This window comes from Neoarius graeffei, chromosome 12 (assembly GCF_027579695.1).
Source record: "Neoarius graeffei isolate fNeoGra1 chromosome 12, fNeoGra1.pri, whole genome shotgun sequence".
Classification (NCBI taxonomy): Eukaryota; Metazoa; Chordata; class Actinopteri; order Siluriformes; family Ariidae; genus Neoarius; species Neoarius graeffei.
The window spans coordinates 76187611-76207387 of record NC_083580.1 but is presented as its reverse complement, the minus strand read 5'-3'; the positions used below and the strand labels follow the sequence as shown (position 1 = coordinate 76207387).

The following is a 19777-nucleotide window of genomic DNA, read 5'->3' as shown; positions in this document are numbered from 1 at the left end:
AGTGGTGATTTGCGCTGATAACCTCCCCTTTAACGTGAACGCGCATTAACCCGATTAGGTTAACACATTCAACAAATCAATTTCATAACTGGCGTCGTAGTACCGTTTAACCCCAAACAAGATAACCAGGTTTTGTCAACCCCGGTTTAGCAGGGGAACCCTGGGTTACTTCTGGGTAGGTTGACCTCCATTCGTAGTACAGGGCCCTGGACTGGTGTATCAGGCATTTCTGTGTAGTCTTGCTGTTGCATGCAGGTGCTGCTACTAATGTGTTTAACATTTGTGAATGCTCCTGTCTGTGTATCATCAGGTGTGTGTTACCTCCCCTGTTCTCTGTGTGGGGCCCATTCCTGGAGTCTGCCCGTCGGTCTGTTTTGCTGTACTCCTCATGGGGCTTCTGCCTGCTACTGTGGAGACAATCTCGAGCCATGTGTCCCTTCCGATTGCAGTTGTAGCAGGTTGGGCCTTTTATCCAGGATGAGTCACCCCAGGTCTTCCTGCCTCAGCCCCTACCTCGACCTCTTCCTCTTTGTCCAGGCTGAACAGTCTGAAGAAGTGTGAGAGTGGCGGCGTGTAGGTCTTGGTCTCTTTGTGCTGACTTTGTCTTCTCCTTCTCTTTCAGCAGCCTTTCTGCATGCACAGCGTACTGCTCGATCTTGGTGAGGCTGGCGGTTTCTCACAGGAGACAGAGCTGCTTTACTGACCTGGCCACTGCTAGATTCATACCATTCATGAAACTGTTCCACAGGTGCGCTTCCCAGACCTCATGAGTGCCTTCCACTCCAGCCAGGGTCACGGGTCTGGTCAGGCCACTGTGTTTCTTGTGCATGGCGGTGAAACGAGTGAGAAACGCTGACACCACTTCACCATCTTCTTGCTTACACATACTGATCTTAGTAATGTCTATGTTCAATGGAAAAGCTTCGATCAGACGAGCACAGGGAGCAGTGAGGGTATTTCTGTACTCACTATTTCCATCCACTGGTCAGCTTCTGGCCGCTCTCTGGAAACCTTGCTCCAATCTATACCTATCTTGGTCATGAGTAGGTGGCGAAGTTCATGGGTGGTCGGACGGAATTCTCTGCAAAACATCAACGGTTCATTACCAAATCTCTTTCCTCCTACCTCTCATGTTGGAAAGAGAAGCCATGCTTTCCTTCATGTCAGCTGTCGTCCAGGGTCTGTGGACTAGAAGCACGCCGTCAGCTCCAGCCACTTCCACCATTAGAAGATGAAGGACTTCAGACTTTAGGTTACGGCCTTGTGGACCCACCGGTGAGCATGTGGTCAGGTCCAGGAGGGTGTCTCTTCCGTCGCCATATGCAAGACCGGATCTCGTGTGTGATGGAGAAGCGAGGGGAGGCGCTGATGCTGGAGGCGGCTGGTAGGCTGGGAGAGATTCCAGAGGCTCAGTTTTGTTCTTTGTCTCAACTTCTCCCCCTTTCTGTGGGTGAGGCGCTTGATGCTCCGCCTTGCTGAGGAGGCAGTGTGTGTTGGGGTGTTGGGGCAGACTCCAGGTCAGGGTCCATCTGATATTTCAAACACTGAGAAGAGGGTGAGAGCCCTGCCTGTCGTTTCACTCTTTTGTACTCTCTCAAGTGTTTCTTCTTTCCATGCAGAAAACACCCTCCAGTCCCCTAAGAACTTAACATTATCTGCAGACTCTTCTTTTTCCTTCCGTTTCAAGTTTTCTTCTAACTGTTCTATCTGCCTGGGACTAAAACTGCCCTTCTCAGGGAATCCTAAGTCCTTTACCCATATCTCAAACTGTGCCAAATAATCCTCTCCATACGAGGTTTTCATAAACTGGATGTTTGGGCTGTCATAGGAACATCCAATTCTTATTGTAGCACATGTAGCCTCAGGCTTACTTGCTTTTTCTTTTCTCTCCCTAACTTAACATTTCTGTTCCTCATTGTACACTGTTATATCAATAGGTTATGACAACAATGGCTGAGTTTTTGTTTTTTTTTTTATCAGGATCACAAGAACAACAAGTTGGACTATGTCCAAAAATGCGACACAATCCTTTAGGTATGTTCTTATAGTAAACAATTTCCGACATTTGCCTTAAACTAAAGTAGGTATTATTTAGCATAACAACCTCAAAGACAACTCGCGCATGCATACAAGATCTGTTTCTCTGTTTCAGAATTTGGAGGAGGACAGTACTCTGTTAATTCATCAATATTTTGCGTGCACACCGGTGTCTCTTGGTGATTTCGTGATCGAACGTCTCTATCCCGTTCCTACGATGGGCCAGTTGTTCACACAGAACAAAGGGAGCAAGATTCAATTCTTTCCCAGTTACAAATCGCTGAACGTGAATCTGTCAAAACAAGCACCCATACTTCCCCTCAAGTAGGCGAGCCGTTACCCAGTCGTCACATAGGCGGATAATTCTCTTACACAACCCAATAAACTACTCATGGTTTATTGTCTTAAAATTGTGTTTTACCCGTTTCTGCAAACATTGATGATACCACAGCTTAGCAGTCCTCCTGGGCTCAGACAAACTTCTGTCCATCTCTTATCAATCTTTAAATACTGTTTCCACTAATTTCTTTACACAAGAATGCAAAGTTATCACTTACTGGTTCGGTGAGCCCTGATGGTCTGGTCTCTCGTCCGAGTTCTCAGCTCCGCACCATAGCCTTGGGAGTGTTCCGTCGTCCGAGGATCAGACATGTAGGGCCCACCCAGGGACGCCAAATTGTAATGGAAACTTCTAATAAACACTTCTAATAAACACTTCAGAATGCTTAGCAGTTGTCTTTTCAGTTATTTATTATAGTAGATCATATAAACAGATATATAAAATAGGAAAGGAAAAAGAAGAAAGGAAGAGAAGACACCACTTCTGATGCCGAGAGTACGCGCACTCTGAGTTGTGTTTTAGTGGCTGTTATCTATTATACTCTAATTGCATTCGCTTACTGCTCACATCTGTATGTGATTGGCTCAAGATTTTCTATGAAGCTTTGCTAATGAGTGCACCTGGCGTGCTCTGGTATGTGCAGGTGGATGCATAGTTAGGGAGAACTCGGGCACCCTGCTTATCACCACCAAGGCCACAGAAAGGCGATTACAACATGGGAAAAACAACTTTCTCAGTATACTAGGTCACTTGAGCTCAACACAGAAACACGGAGAATAGGAATGTTCATCCACTAAATTTCCCTCACACTCCTCATCAGATGCTTCTTGTGTGACACCTTGGTAATGAGAAACCTTTTTATAGGCTATCAATTAGGACTAAACCAGCCTGATGGGGAAGGATTGTTTTCTAAATACTGACAGATTTCAGCTGGTTTCTTGGCTTTCTCTGCCTTTTTGCACCTCCTTTTCTTCGTGTTCAATACTTATTCCCTGTGTCATTCCACTTTATTAGACTTAATTTATGGACATATATGTTTTGGTTTCTTTGTATGTGTGAATTACTTGGCTTGTTACCGACATCTGGTGAAATTTTCATGTCAATATCCCCATCAGAAATATATTTACTGAGAATGTTGACGCATTAAATACTTAGTTTCCCCACTGTGTGTGTGTTGTGCAAAAGTCTTAGGCCCTCTATTTTCTTTCATACAAACTTTGTTATAGATTTCTATTTTATGACCTACATTACTGAGTCAGTACAAAAAACATTTGAGTTCCAAACATTAGTTTTCCAGCACAAAATTAAATGTTACAGGGGGGAAAAAAGGTTGTCTACGTCGGTTTTCCCCCACAGTCTAAAGACATGCACGTTAGGTAAAATACCCAGCCACTGAGGTTGTACAAGTCAGTGCATACTTACTGTCAATCCCAAGCCTGGATAGATTGGGGAGGGTTGCATCAGGAAGAGCATCTGGTGTAAAATCTATGCCAAATCAAATATGCAGATCCAGATGATCCGCTGTTGCAACCCCTAACAGGAGCAGCCAAAAGAAGAAAAGTCCTTGTTATTTGCAGTGTATTCCTGGAGAAGTGAAAGTTTACATTTTACCTGATCGCATTAAAACAAGTCATACGAATAAGTGGAAATACTTTTATTTTCTGATCAAATCAATTCAACTCCATGGAGGTTTCATGTGAATTGATAAAGCCATTACAATTATATTTTTATTGACTGTATGTTAGTCAATAATAGGATGAAATTAAAACCATTTCACTTTGATCATGGTGCTGATAAAATCAGTGCTTTTCCTTACACTACATTTTAAACTTTTTTTTAACAAGTATTTGTTAGTAATTTGTAAATGTTGGCAAAATCAAATCAGTGGACGACTTGACTTGTACGAACGTGTGGGTATGTTTTTATATACAGGATCTCAATGGGGACCGAATGTCCTCGTATCTAACAGTTTTGACATTGCAGGGACTTTTTAAAACTCATCTATGCACTCTATACAGGGGTGGAAAGAAAACAAAACACACTGACAAGTAAGTACTGCTGTTGTAGCAATAATTCAACTGTGTAAAAGTAATGACCAAGAAAACTGCTTAAAGTCAGAGCAAATAGGTGAGCTGGTGAAAAATTACTTGAGTAACTTATGCTGAAGTGAACACCATCTCCATCCTCAGCAAAAAGAAAGTTAACATTAGCATGCTAGGTTTGTTAGCTAGCTAGTACATGCACATTTGTAGCTACATTTAGCAATGTTGCTACTTGTACACTATCCTACACGTTAACCTAAATGTATTTAACAAAACAAGGAATGACTAGTGAATTTTGAAGTAATTTTTTACTGTAAAAACACCAAAAGATCAAGCTAGGTCATTTAACTCAGTCTGGTAGCTAGTAGCTTAACTATATGTATTTTCATAGGTTGGATGTTGAGCTGTGAAATGCTGATATGTCTATGGGTAAATATCTTATATATTTTGTAAACAACAAAAAAAAATCAACTAAACATACTATGATTAAATTATACACCCCCCAAAAAATCACTTCTGGCCACAAGAGGGCAGTATAAGCACTCAATTTAATCAGGTTGTAACTGAGAAAACAAAAATTGAATTCAACCACTATCAATTTTTTAACTAACATGTACACATACGTCAACCAAGTTTATAATATAACAACTCATTTAGTTCTTGATTTATGCTCATCTCCATTACAGACACGCAGCAGGCTTTCCTTTTCCTCTTTATAAAAGGATATACTGTACATGTTCTGAAATGTTTAACTCAGTGGATTTAAAGCCTTCTTACAAAATGCATTGAGATTACAGGGTGTCCTAGTTTTCTTTATCGACAGTCCAAGACTCAGGATTATCTTGGCAGCTTTGGAAATCGTATTTGTCCAAAAGCAACACCGACAGTGCCATGACGTTACGTTATGTTGAATTAACTTTCTGTTCAAATTTCTATTTCTGTCATGATGATAACTAGAGGTGTGTAAGACCAGTGTGCGTTCTACATGTGCTTTGGAAAACACACAATTCTGTCTTCTGTCCAATCAGGCTGAAAAAATCCCAATGACTTCTAGTCCTGGGTGGCACGGTGGTGTAGTGGTTAGCACTGTCACCTCACAACAAGAAGATCCTGGGTTTGAGCCCAGCAGCCAACGAGGGCCTTTCTGTGTGGAGTTTGCATGTTCTCCACGTGGGTTTCCTCCGGTTTCCCCCAAAGGCATGCAGGTTAGACTAATTGGTGGCTTTAAATTGACCGCAGGTGTGAATGTGAGTGTAAATGGTTGTCTGTGTCAGCCCTGTGATGACCTGGCAACTTGTCCAGGGTGTACCCCGCCTTTCGCCCATAGTCAGCTGGGATAGGCTCCAGCTTGCCTGTGACCCTGTAGAACAGGATAAGTGGCTACAGATAATGGATGGACGGATGGACTTCTAGTCCTCAACATTTTAGATATGCGGAGCTATTATGGCAACAAAACAAAACCTCTGATTTTCTAATTAAAAAAAATGGATGAATGAATTCAGCTTGGACAGTCCTGTTTCATCAAATTAAACTATTCGATTGTCACTTATTTTATAACAATTGTGTGTGAAACACAAATCTTCAGGCCATTAACTTAAGATTCTGAGCTCCATGTATTTAAAAAAAAATATTCCAACTGACTCAATTCCAAGAAAGAAATCGTCTTTGATTATCCACATATGACACAGTTGACCATTAACTGGTTAGCTAACCTTGTGTTATGTCCTTCATAGCTTGATTTCCAACATTTGACGTATGTCTTTAAATTTTATATCTAACAGGTGCTGATTATCAAAATACACAATCGTAGTACATGAAAAATTAGTAGCAAGCTAACACTAAACATTGGCATTTTGTGGCTTGTAAACTAGCTACCTAGCTAACCGACTAGCTGAGCAACTGCTGCTAGCTGAGGAAAGTTTCCCAGGCCAATTCATGAACTATAGTGTAAAATAAACCACTTCTTTTTTTTTTTTAAGACATACACTTTCTTCTTCATTTTCCTGTCTTCTATGTCACCTCTCTGCACTTTATCATATGCGGAGTTGATTAGCATGCCATACAGTGAATGATCTGGATTGCTAATGTTCAGTACAACTGATTTACATTCAAAAGCTTTGTTTGACTGAACAAATGAATCCCCATAAGAAGACCACCTCCAATTTCATCAAGTAAAATTATCTTAATTTACAACTACTGCAATCATTTATCAAATACATTAGAAGTTTGGTGATTTAATTTAGTAATATTTAACTGCTGTCTAATACAGAGGTCCAGCTGGACTGTGAGCACTGAGTCATGGTCAGGTGGAAAGACTGCACCCTGAACTTGGCTGGTATCATCAGAGTCACTATGGAGACCGGTTGGGGAGCTAAACTGACCATTTTCTCTGGGCCAACTCCAACCAGAATTCCTTAGTCCAATCATTAACCGGAGGAACATGTTTGGGTCTCAAGGTTCCAGTGGTTTATAACTGCAGTGGCACAATCTGGACTTTTTTTTTTTTTACCTAATGGTGATCTACTAGTTAGAGCTTCCACCACTGCTCAACAGGAATCTGAGACGACGGTGGGAAAAGGCTCACACAGACTGGACTAGCTTTGTAAAAACATCACCTGGTCTTTTTCCTATCTTCAGCTGCCCAGTTTGGATGAGCCTGGACCCACTGCAGTGCCACATCTCTGTTCTTGGTTGACAGGTGAGGAACCGGATGTGATCTGCTGTTGTAGGCTATCCATTACATTGCAGGCATTTAACAGAAGCTATTATCCAGAGTGATATACAACATACCCAAAGCAGCTTGGGGAGCAGTTAGGGGTTAGATGCCTTGCTCAAGGGCATTTCAGCCATTCCTGCTGGTCCAGGGAATCAAACTGGCAACCTTTTGGTCTTAAAGCTGCTTCTCTCACCATTAGGCCATGGCTTCCCCATTCATTCCCCATCGAACTCAATGTTCAAGTCAATTCAATTCAATTATAGCACTTTTAACATTTTATAAAGCATTTTCATCAATGGATATCATCACAAGGCAAGCTGGAGGTAACGGTGGCAGAAAAAAAAATCCCTGAGACAACATGAAGAAGAAACATGAAGACAAAAGGGAACTCATCCCCAGCTGGGTGACACCGGATAGTGCGATTATAAATAAAGTCTCTTCTTTTACTGTGTACTATTGAAACAAGCAGTATAAGTGAAGAGGTTCATTGTTAGGTGTGTGTTGTGCATTCTGAGATGCTTTTTTGCTCAGCATGGATGTAAAGAGTGGCTATTTGAGTTACTGTAGCCTTTCTATCAGCTCTAACCAGTCTCAGTCTGACTATTCTACTCTCATCTGTCATCATCAAGGTGTTTCTGCCCACACTGATCTCACATTTTCCCCAATTTTTTTTTTATCTTTGAACATGAACCAAGGCTTTTGACTTGTATCCGTATGATTGTATACACATTATGTTGCTGCTGCCACATGATTGGCCGATTAGGTAATTAGGTGTACAGATGCTCCATCAATTCCCTGTGAAGTACTAATTATGAGGTCCAAACAATTGTTGAACGGAAGCAGACTGGTACAGAGTAGCATTGCTGCCTCACAGCTCCGGAGTTCCTGGTTCAGTCCTGAGCTCTGAGTCCTGTCTGTGCAGAGATTTGCTCCAGATTCCTCTCACCTCCCAAAAACATACCAGTAGATGGACTGAGATGAGCTTTAAGGGTGTCTTGTAACTACTAGTGCATCTCAAATGATTAGAATATCATGAAAAAAGTAAAAAAAAAAAAATTGTCGTAATTTAATTCAAAAAGGTAAATTTTCAAATATTCTATATTCATTACATGTAAAGTGAAATATTTCAAGCCTTTTGTTGTTGCTTTAATTGTGATGATTATGGCTTATAGCTCATATAAATCAGAAATCCAGTCTCAAATTATTAGAATATTTCCTCAGATCAAATCAATCAAAAAAAGATCAATACAGAAACATCCAACTTCTGAAAAGTATGTTCATTTATGCACTCAGTACTTGGTTCGAGCTCCTTTACCACGAATTATTGCTTCAATGCAGCGTGGCATGGAGTCTGTGACACTGCTGAGGTGTTATTGAAGCCCAGGTTGCTTTGATAGCAACCTTCAGCTCATCTGTATTTTTGGATTGGGTGTTTCTCATCTTCCTCTTGACAATAACCCATAAATTCTCTCTGGGGTTCAGGTCAGGTGAGTTGGCTGGCCAATCAAGCACAGTAATATCATGATCAGCAAACCATTTGGTAGTAGTTTTGGCACTGTGGCCAGGTGCTAAGTCCTGCTGGAAAAGGAAATCAGCATCTCCATAAAGCTTGTCAGCAGATAGAAGAATTAAGTGCTCTAAAATCTCCTGGTAGATGTTGTGTTGACTTTGGACTTGATAAAACGCAGTGGACCAACACCAGCAGATGACATGGCACCCCAAATCATCGCAGACTGCAGAAACTTCACACTGAACTTCAAACACCTTGGATTCTGTGCCTCTCAGTTCTTCCTCCAGACTCTAAGACCTTGATTTCCAAATGAAATGCAAAATTTGCTTTGGACCACTGAACAACAGTCCGGTTCTTTCTCTCCTTAGCCTAGGTAAGACACTTCTGATGTCTCTGGTTCAGGAGTGACTTGATATTAGGAATGTGACAGTTGTAGCCGCTTTCCTGAAGCGGTCTGTGCGTGGTGGCTCTTGATGCACCGACACCAGCCTCAGTCCACTCTTTGTGAAACTCTCCCAAGTTCTTGAATTGACTTTTCTTGACAGTCCTCTCAAGGCTGCAGTCATTCCTGTTGCTTGTGCACCTTTTCCAGCCAGCCTTTTCAGCAGTGACTTTCTGTGGCTTACCCTGCTTGTGGAGGGTGTTGATGATCGTCTTCTGGACAACTGTCAAGTCAGCAGTCTTCCCTATGATTGTGGTTGCGTGTACTGAACTAGACCAAGAGATCTATGGGATTTATAGTGTTTTACTCAAACTTGAAATGAAATACTGTAATATTTTGAGGTATGTTTTTTTTTTTTTTTAAGTTTTTGCATTGTAGGCCATAATTATCAAAATTAAATTAGAAAAATTTTAGTTTGTGTAATGAGTCTAGAATATATTATATTTTCACTTTCTTAAATAACTGATGGGAAATATTGAACTCCATCCATTATCTGTAGCCACTTATCCTGTTCTATAGGGTCACAGGCAAGCTGGAGCCTATCCCAGCTGACTATGGGCGAGAGACAGGGTACACCCCGGACAAGTCGCCAGGTTATCGCAGGGCTGACACACTGAGACAAACAACCATTCACACCTATGGTCAATTTAGAGCCACCAGAAGAAGAAAAATAAACCTTTATTTGTCACGTGCACACTTCAGGCACAGTGAAATTCATCCTCTGCATTTAACCCATCTGAAGCAGTGAACACACGCACACACTCAGAGCAGTGGGCAGCCACACCAGAGCACCCGGGGAGCAGTCAGGAGTCAGGTACCTTGCTCAAGGGCACCTCAGCCCAAGGCCGCCCCATGTCAACCTAACTGCATGTCTTTGGATTGTGGGGGAAACCAGAGCACCTGGAGGAAACCCACACAGACACGGGAAGAACATGCAAACTACACAGAAAGGCCCTCACCAGCCGCTGGGTTCGAACCCGGAACCTTCTTGCTGTGAGGCGACCGTGCTAACCACTACACCACCGTGCTGCCCAATTAGCCTAACCAGAAGAAGAAGAAACCAGAGCACCCCCACGTGGGCAGCATGCAAACTCCACACAGAAAGGCCCTTGTCGGCCACTGGGCTCGAATCCAGGATCTTCTCGCTGTGAGGCGACAGTGCTAACCACTACACCACTGTGCCGCCCGAAATATTTAACTTTTTCTACAATATTCCAATTTTTTTGAGATGCACTTGGACACACACTGTCCTATTAATTTTATGGACTTTTCAGAATAGTTGAATGTAATTACTGGATAAGAGCATGTTTATATTGCAGGGGAACTCCCCACCTGGCTGCTTTTGTTCTCTAACCCATTAAATCCTCACTCTCAGCTTTACAACAGAGTATACAATACTGTAATACTACATCATTCAACAAATAAAAATATTTAACACCAGTTTAGTTTCAGAAAATACATTTAATGCAGGACCGCAAGTGTTTTAAATATCGATAGTGTACATATTTGCTAAATGGCTAATTTAGCAATTTACACCTTCTCCGTCATTGTCCTGAGGGACGTCTTCACACTGAAATATTAAAACAAAAAGAAACAAGTCAGTATAACGGATATATTTAAACCAATATGATCACAATAATTAAAGAATAAATGGAGGACAGTTCATCTGCAACTCAGCTGCCTTTATCATGGATGGGGAAAAAATATCGTATCTTCTACTGTTTACTTTGTTCATGTCGGACTCGACTTGAGTGATTTCTTGCATTGCAAGTTGAAATGAAAAAGCAGCACAAGTAAAATATGCTTTCTTTCGTAAATTGAATTCTCAAATTGAAGATTTTGTTACTGTATAATTTCTCACTGACCCAGACCCAGAATGTAATAGGAAGCTCGTGATTGGAGCTCAAATCAATTAGCAGCCCCATTTTGTTTTAATAGAGCAGCCACTAGTGTTGTAGAGTCAAGACCACCTAAACCGAGCTCAACCAAGGCCGAAGTGTATCGAGACCAAGACTTTGAGGGCTTGAGATCAAGTCAAGACCAAGACTGAGGCCCTGTCCACACGGCAACGGATTCAGGTGAATCTGATAAAATTGTTTGTTTCGGCCCGGCGTCCACACGGCACCGGCGTTTTGGGTGCCCCAAAATGAAATCTTTTGAGAACGGGTTCCAGAGTGGAAAAATCTGGCAACGGCGCCGTTGCGAAGTCGTCTGGATGAGTAGAACGGATTTGTTTACAATGATGTCACAACCACATGACTGTGAGTGCTTCACGCCGGGTAGAAGTGTAACGAACTCGATGCGAGTTGTCAACAAATAAAAAGGAAAAAAAAGGAGCGATCTCGCCTCTTCAGATGTTGGTCACATGACTGCAAGATCTCTGTACATTCCTCAAAAAGGGCGTAGAAGAACAAAGTAATCCATCAACGTGTAGCATTCAATTTATTCTGGACCATTTAAAGAATTCTGGAGGATATCAATGTTGGCGGCTTCCATCTATCCCCATTCATTCCTCTCTCTTTCCATCTACCCCCATTCATTCCTCTTTCCGCGTCTCCATTCAAAAAACGAGCAGAAGGTGAGTGCGTGTGACAGGGTGAGTGACACAGAAGAACCTAGGCTCATACTCGCCCTGAATTTCTCTTAAAGTGAAGGCAGAAGAACGTTCAGCGCCTGGCCAGGCTTTCTATGTATTAATTTACATAGACGTTTTAATATGAAATATAAATAAGTGTATTAGACAATAGATACTATTTTACGCTACTGATTAATAATCAAAACTTTATGTGGCTGATGCTACAGAAGAAGGGGTTTATGCGCATGCGTCCTACTTCTATTGTTCTGGTGTCTCCGATGGGACGGTCTTACAGCGCACCTAGAGGTGTGGCATGTGTATTGCATCGTTTTCAGCAAGCGTTGCGTTGCCATATGTACCTGAAATTTTACTGATCCGTTGCCCATGTGGACACAATATTTAAAAAAAAAAAAATCTCGTTGTCGTGTGGATGTAGCCCAAGACAGGGTGAGACGGAGTCAAGACAAGAATCAGACCAGTGTGTGTGAAGGGGGGAGGGGGAGGGGTGACGACCATTAACAGGAAGTAAAATTTCAAATTAGCAATGAGACACGTTATTGGTTGCATTTGAAGCAGGAAATTTTACATCCAATCAAAGTAATGATGTTAACAAATAAATCAGACAATGCACAGCTAATTTAGTGAAATCCCCCCTGCAGTTGTGGTCTTGAAATGAATCCCGAGTCTTTTATGTCTGAGACCGAGACAAGACTGAGTAAAAATGCGCTCGATTCCAAGACGAGACTTGTCTCGAGTCCTACAACACTATCAGTAACACAAAAGGGAACTTACTGATGGATTAGACATGGAGAAGTCGTCTTTTTCATTACTAACCACGCCGCGTAACCCAGCTTGGTTGTCCACACACTGAATTGAAAGCTAAAAAACATAGAGGAAAAAAAACACCTATTTTAAAATTCCTATGTGGAAATAAAACACACTGTGCTGTAATGTTTCCTTAATGGTGTTGTGGTATTGTATTGTATAGCAATCGATTTAGTGAAAAAGCAGCATGATTACCTTCGTTGGTTCAGCTGAAACAGAGGGCAAGGCCTTTCTCCCTGCCAGGAGTTTGCTTCGTTTGTCCTTTGACAGCTTCAATCCCTGAAACATCATCATTAGGAGTATTTCTAAGATGACACATCCATTGAAATATCAGGGTAAGGTTCCCTTAAAGGAGAACTGAAGGCAAATTTTTATTATCAACATTCTATTTCTCTCATTTTATTAAATATCGGAATGCATTTCTGATCGCTATTTTGTCACTGCTATAGCAAGTTATGAGTGTTTGAAATACGCTCTGTAATATCAGTCCATATGTCAAAGCGACGGCTGTAAACGAGATTCGTTGAGACCTGTGCGAGACATCGTAGGACGGAAGTAAAACGTACAGCGGAAATCAAAGTGACCGACATCTGCCAGCGTTGTCAAAAGACGCGCACGCCCTCTTTCGAACGCTGACGTAATCAAGCCGGAAGTTTTGTTTGTTTTGATAGCGATCAGGAAAGTTTGAAAAAAGTAGGCAGTAATCGTCATTTAAACTCGTTTTTGTGCAAGATTTCGTTTGGAAAACAGTTTTCAAAATGGCAGCACTGACACCTGGCTGACACTTAACGTTTCAAAATCTCGCACAAGTCTCGTGAAGAACGCGCGGATAAGCGACGCCTGCCGTGGACCAAACAAACTAAATTCAACACGGCTAAAAACCGAACAGGCCGATAAGTATAATATTTAATTGCAATTAGTTGCCAATACAAGTCACGATATAAGGTTACTAAAACCAAAAAAGTAATTGAATAGCACGTTAATTAAGAAATAAAGCAAGTTTAAATATGACTTCAGTTCTCCTTTAATTAACATTAATTAGCAATGCCAATTTTAATACGTACTCTATATTAACTTAATTTACTTCAATGGTTTTTTTCATTACTAGACGAATGACTAAAGTCCACATCAGTTCATAATTACAGCATGTTCTTAAATGCTGATAATTTCCTGAACTCCAGGTTCACATATTACAGCTTGCTTTTTATTCTCAGTTGTGAGTTATATTTATTTATTGGTTTATTTGATAGGGACAGTGCACATTCATGAACAATAGTATAAAATACGTAATGTAAATATGCCAGAGTTAGCATAATTGCTCATTTTCATCCGTAGTCCCGAGACAGGCGACATAAAACAAAATGGGATACAAACACACGTACAACGCTACACTAATTAGGGGCAGATACAGTATCACTGTTCACAATTCCAGGACAGTGACAGAACCAGCACAACAGTTACACAACATGGACAGAGACAATATTGTTCATGTTGGTTAATCATGTGGGATTCACTGAATTGCCATGTTAGTGACTTTAACGTCAAAGCTCCTGGATTGTTCATGTTAACTAACGCAGGTCATTTAAAGGAACCTCAACGTAAAACATTTCCAACATTACAGTATTTAACCAACACACAAGAATTGTTCGAGATACAGTATTCCCATTTATCTTCAACACTGACTTCATTTACTCCCCAAAAGTTTACTTCAGTTCAAGTCAATTCAAGTCAAGTTTATTTGTATAGCGCTTTTAACAATAAACACTGTCGCAAAGCAGCTTTACAAAATTTGAACGACTTAAAACATGAGCTAATTTTATCCCTAATCTATCCCCAATGAGCAAGCCTGTGGCGACGGTGGCAAGGAAAAACTCCCTCAGACGACATGAAGAAACCTCGAGAGGAACCAGACTCAAAAGGGAACCCATCCTCATTTGGGCAACAACAGACAACATGACTACAGTTTTAACATGAAATCAGTTTCGTTGATGTTATAACTCTTCATTGATGGAAACTTGAGTGCAAAACTGTTCATGACAACTGCAGTCCTAAAGTTAGCAAGTCAACTGCAGTCCTCAGCCATAAAAGCATTACTGTAAGAGTCCAGAGCGTCCTCCAAGTGCGACTTTCAACTGTCCTCATGGGGCCGTCCTCAACAGGAGGACAGAACTTCAGTTCACTTTTAGTTTCAAGTTAACCAACTCACCATTACACAACAGTTCAAGTTGTATAGATTGCATGTTGGTTTTCCTTATTTGTCTTTGTTAGCCAATCAAATTGCTAAAAACAAAAGAATTGTTATGAAAATGATTCATATTTCTCGTCTCATAGGAGCTGCTCTATAGGTGTTCTATTACACAACCTTCTGTTCATGGAGTATAAACATGTAACTAAGACCTTGCAAAGATTAACAGTAAAATTAACGGCTATAACGTCTTTGAGGAGCATAAACAGGTTCGCATGTTAGCATTGTCGAATATATGGATCTCAGTAAATGAGAATAACAAACTACAAAGTGACGGGTTAAACATCAATGTAGATATGCCGCTTTACTGTGCATTTTGAACTTAAATATCATTTTTATGCCTCCGCCACCGTAAGGTGCAGGAGGCATTATGTTGTCCGTCCGTCCATCCGTCCCCAAACCTTGTGAACGCGATATCTTAAAGGCTAATGAAAGGAATTTCACCAAACTTTCACCATTTGTGTGCTTTGGGACAAACATGAACTGATTAGATTTTGAGATCAAAAGGTCTAAGGTCAAGGTCACTGTGAGGTCAAATGTCTGTCCGAAAACCTTGTGAACACAATATCTCCAAGGCAAATGAAAGGAATTTCACCAAACTTTCACCATTTGTGCATTTGGGGAAAAAGAGAAACTGATTAGATTTTGAGATCAAAAGGTCCAAGGTCAAGGTCACTGTGGGGTCAAATGTGTGTCCGAAAACCTTGTGAACAAAATATCTCCAAGGCTAATACAAGTAATTTCACCAGGTCAAGATTACTGTGAGGTCAAATGTCCATCCCCAAATCACAACTTCATAAGGCGTGTAGTCTACCAGGCGGAGGCATCCCCATCGATGCCGTTAGCGTCGAGTTCTATCTAGTTTTTATTATTCTTTACTAAACATTTACAGAGATTCAGGTCAAGGTTTGGAGAGATCCACAACGAGGAAAAACAAGCTCAACTGTGAGCTACAACTGCTCACTTACGTATCCCCCCCCCCCCCCCCGCTCTTACTTTTATCAGAATGCAAGCAATCGAAGGAATAGGACACTTATTATGAATGTTGACTTCAACAAATAATTAACCTTGAAACAGGTAAGTAAAGGGCAGTGTCTCTCCCCAGGGATTTCAAGTAGCTTCCTGGTAAACTGTCATTTTGAAATAGCATTATGCTTTTTGAAATGGCGTCAAAATCCACGCTATTATAAGTTTCGTAAATACATTCAGTCGGTAAACAGGAAGTCGATGTGTGACAGACCTGAAAACGGTATGCATGGTATAAAACCCCAAGCTGAAGCTCAGTACCAAATATCAAGTAGTTGTGATATGTAGTTTCTGAGAAAAGTGTTACAAAAATTTTGTAAATCCACGCTACATGTTTCGGAAATATATTCAATCAGTAAACAGGAAGTCGACGTGAGACAGGCCTGAAAACGGTACACATGGTATAGAACCCCAAGTTGAAGCTCGGTACCAAATATCAAGTAGTTGTGATTTGTAGTTTCTGAGAAAAGTGTTAGGAAAATTTTGTAAATCCACGCTACATGTTTCGGAAATATATTCAATCAGTAAACAGGAAGTCGACGTGAGACAGGCCTGAAAACGGTATGCATGGTATAGAACCCCAAGTTGAAGCTCGATACCAAATATCAAGCAGTTGTGATTTGTAGTTTCTGAGAAAAGTGTTAGGAAAATTTTGTAAATCCATGCTACATTTTTCATAAATACATTGTCAGTAAACGGGAAGTTGATGTGCGACAGACCTGAAAATGGTAAACATATAGAACCCCAAGTTGAAGATTTGTACCAAGTGGCTATGATTTGTGGTTGCTAAGAAAAAGGGGGTTTCAGACAGATGATGATACAGCTGGATGGACAGAGGTAAATAAACCAGTATAACACACACACACCCCGGAGCAGGGGTATAAAAATGGGTGTGGAACGTCAAACCTTAAACTGCACATATTCAACTTTCATGCTGAATCGCAAAATGTTAAATATATTTCACAATGATTGATAAAAGCTTCATATAGGTGTCAATTATGTCAACTCTGTTCACAGACCTAGCATAAACACAATGGCTAACTTCCAAAACACCACTAAACATGCAACCGATGTCCAGACACCAGATCAGCTAGATTACTCTGAACTCTAGCAATTAAAGTAAAGGTTTATATTAAATTGTCAGGACTATACACATAGAAGATAAAAATTTATCCTTAAATATATGTTAAGAATTTTCTTGAAGACTTCGATGCTTACCATCGTAACCAAAGGAGAAAATTCAGTCTAAAGAAAAGAACACAGCACCATCTAGCATCCTGGAATGATAGAAAATACGTGTGGGTCTAAACGCCAGCTCAGTTACGTCGTTCAAATTTAAGGTCCCAAAAAATTAAAAACCAATCGGTGATGACAAGGATTCGATATTTCACTTTTAGTAATTAACAACTATATAAAACGTTGATGTTAAATTTGTTTTAGTAGGTTAATAATAACTTTAAGGCTTTGCACATTGAAGTTGATTTTTATCGAAATATCGTTTTAAAATCTTCTTGAAAAACCTACCAGTATGCAAAGAGCTGCACAGTGTCAGCTTCACCGTGGGCGCCAAGTTTCAGCAAAACAAAAACATGTACAGCTCTAAAAATACATTCAAGTTACAATATCGGCTTAAAAAAAATCCATGCGATAATGCAGAGTCATTACTCGTATGACTGACTGGATATTATTAATTTGAACACATATTTATGTGATTTAACTCAAATCTATCATGTTATATTTAAGTAAAATTGAAGAAATTCTTTATGTACCATTTCTTAAACATCATCTTGGCCACCAGTTTCTTTCCACCGCCGAGTCTCTGGAGTTTCTTGAATTAATCCTTGAACTCCAAATCAACAATCGAAGCTTCTTCAATCCCTAAGTTTCATTGAAGAAACCAAAGATTTCTGCTTGAAATTTTGTTCCCGTATGGAGCGAGGCAAAGCGAGTCCAAAGTTGCAAAAATTAATTTCATGGTCATTTCCTCAAGATGTAGAGGGGGAAAAAAGTCAACAGCGTGAGAATGAATCTCAGTTGCACTCTTCTCGAGCTCCATTGTGGTCAGAAATCAACAACCTGCACTGCTGTGGTGTTCCAGGATGTGTCAGAACAAGTTTGCACAGCTTTGCATTTATATACCCGCCTTCATAAACAGGAAGTCTGGAGTTATTCTGTCTCCTGAGTATATTTATGTGTAATTATCTACTGTTTAACATATCATAGTAATGGGTTGTTTGAGCCAATGAAATTAAAATAAACCAACATTATGTTAGAGGTATTTAGCAGATGCTCTTATCCAAAGTGATGTACAACATACTCAGAGCAGCAAGTGCCTTGCTCAAGGGCACTTCAGCCATTCCTGCTGGCCCAGGGAATCAAACCAGCAACCTTTTGGTCACAAAGCTGCTTCTCAAACCTTTAGGCCATGGCTTCCACAAATAAACCAAAATATGAAATAAATGAGATTTTGTTGAGTTTTATAAAACGGTCCACACGTGTAAACAGGCTAGCAAGGGGCTACAATGGCGAAGTCATGGTCTAATGGTTAGAGAAGCAGCTTTGGGATCAAAAGGTTGCTGGTTCAATTCCCTGGACCAGCAGGAATAGCTGAAGTGCCCCTGAGTGAGCAAGCCACCTAACCCCCACCTGCCCTGGGTATGTTGTACGCCACACTCTGGATAAGAGCGTGTGCTAAACGTCTCATCTCATTATCTGTAGCCACTTTATCCTGTTCAACAGGGTCGCAGGCAAGCTGGAGCCTATCCCAGCTGACTACGGGCGAAAGGCGGGGTACACCCTGGACAAGTCGCCAGGTCATCACAAGGCCGACACATGGACACAGACAACCACTCACATTCACACCTAAACCTGCATGTCTTTGGACTGTGGGGGAAACCGGAGCACCCGGAGGAAACCCACGCGGACACGGGGAGAACATGCAAACTCCACACAGAAAGGCCCTCGCCGGCCACGGGGCTCGAACCCGGACCTTCTTGCTGTGAGGCGACAGCAGTAACCACTACACCACCGTGCCGCCCGTGTGCTAAACGTCATGCATGTAATTTGGCCATAACTAACCCTTTCACCACGGTGTAACTTCATATACAGACTGCTATATAGAGGATATTGCACGGCTGCACTTAGACATTAAGTTCATCTTCGAGTGGCGAACGTATTCACCAGTGAGCGAAGTAAAATTCGATGAATATGCAACACTTATGACGATAAACTGAAGAGTCAAGTTTGCATTTTATCCACTAATTTACTGAAAGAAAAGGAAGATGCATAACCAAAATTAACATAATAGAGCATTGTGCTTATCTAAATTAAGTTGTAGGAAATCCCGGGGAATCCGACTTCTCGACCAATCAGCATAAACAATACACAGAGTTTCCCTACTACTACGGAGACCGGAATGGCAGCCTGCTGTGACAATGCTGATCAATACACAAGAGCGCTTTCACAGTCCGACATGCTGAAAGAGTCCAGACTGATATAGCGGTTTGCAGTAAGTTGATTTATTTCCTGCTCTAAATGATTATTATCCATTTTATTAGGCCTATACAATGGATCATTATCAGTGGTATTAATAATATTATTATTCACAATTAATATGCATTTCTGGCGGCACGGTGGTGTAGTGGTTAGCACTGTCGCCTCACAGCAAGAAGGTTCTGGGTTCGAGCCCAGTGGCTGATGAAGGCCTTTCTGTGTGGAGTTTGCATGTTCTCCCCATGTCTGCGTGGGTTTCCTCCGGTTTCCCCCACAGTCCAAAGACATGCAGGTTAGGCTAATTGGTGGCTCTAAAGACCGTAGGTGTGAATGTGAACGGTTGTTTGTCTCTGTGTCAGCCCTGCGCTAATCTGGCGACATGTCCAGGGTGTACCCCACCTCTCACCCATAGTCAGCTGGGATAGGCTCCAGCTTGCCCGTGATCCTGCACAGGATAAGACGTTACAGATAATGGATGGATTGCTTTACTTCCAAACAACTGTAATGGAGTGTTGGGTTATGAGTTG

The 19777-nt window shown here is 41.2% G+C and overlaps 1 long non-coding RNA gene across 1 annotated transcript; it reads right to left on the bottom strand.

Moving 5' to 3' along the window:
• Positions 1-10528: 10528 nt before the first annotated feature.
• On the bottom strand, positions 10529-17852 carry LOC132895646 (uncharacterized). The gene is made up of 4 exons (XR_009655796.1): positions 17528-17852; positions 12683-12766; positions 12455-12541; positions 10529-10657 (listed from the first exon to the last, which is right to left on the bottom strand). It is a non-coding gene; the product is annotated as an uncharacterized LOC132895646 (long non-coding RNA).
• Between the last annotated feature and the right edge of the window lie 1925 nt (positions 17853-19777).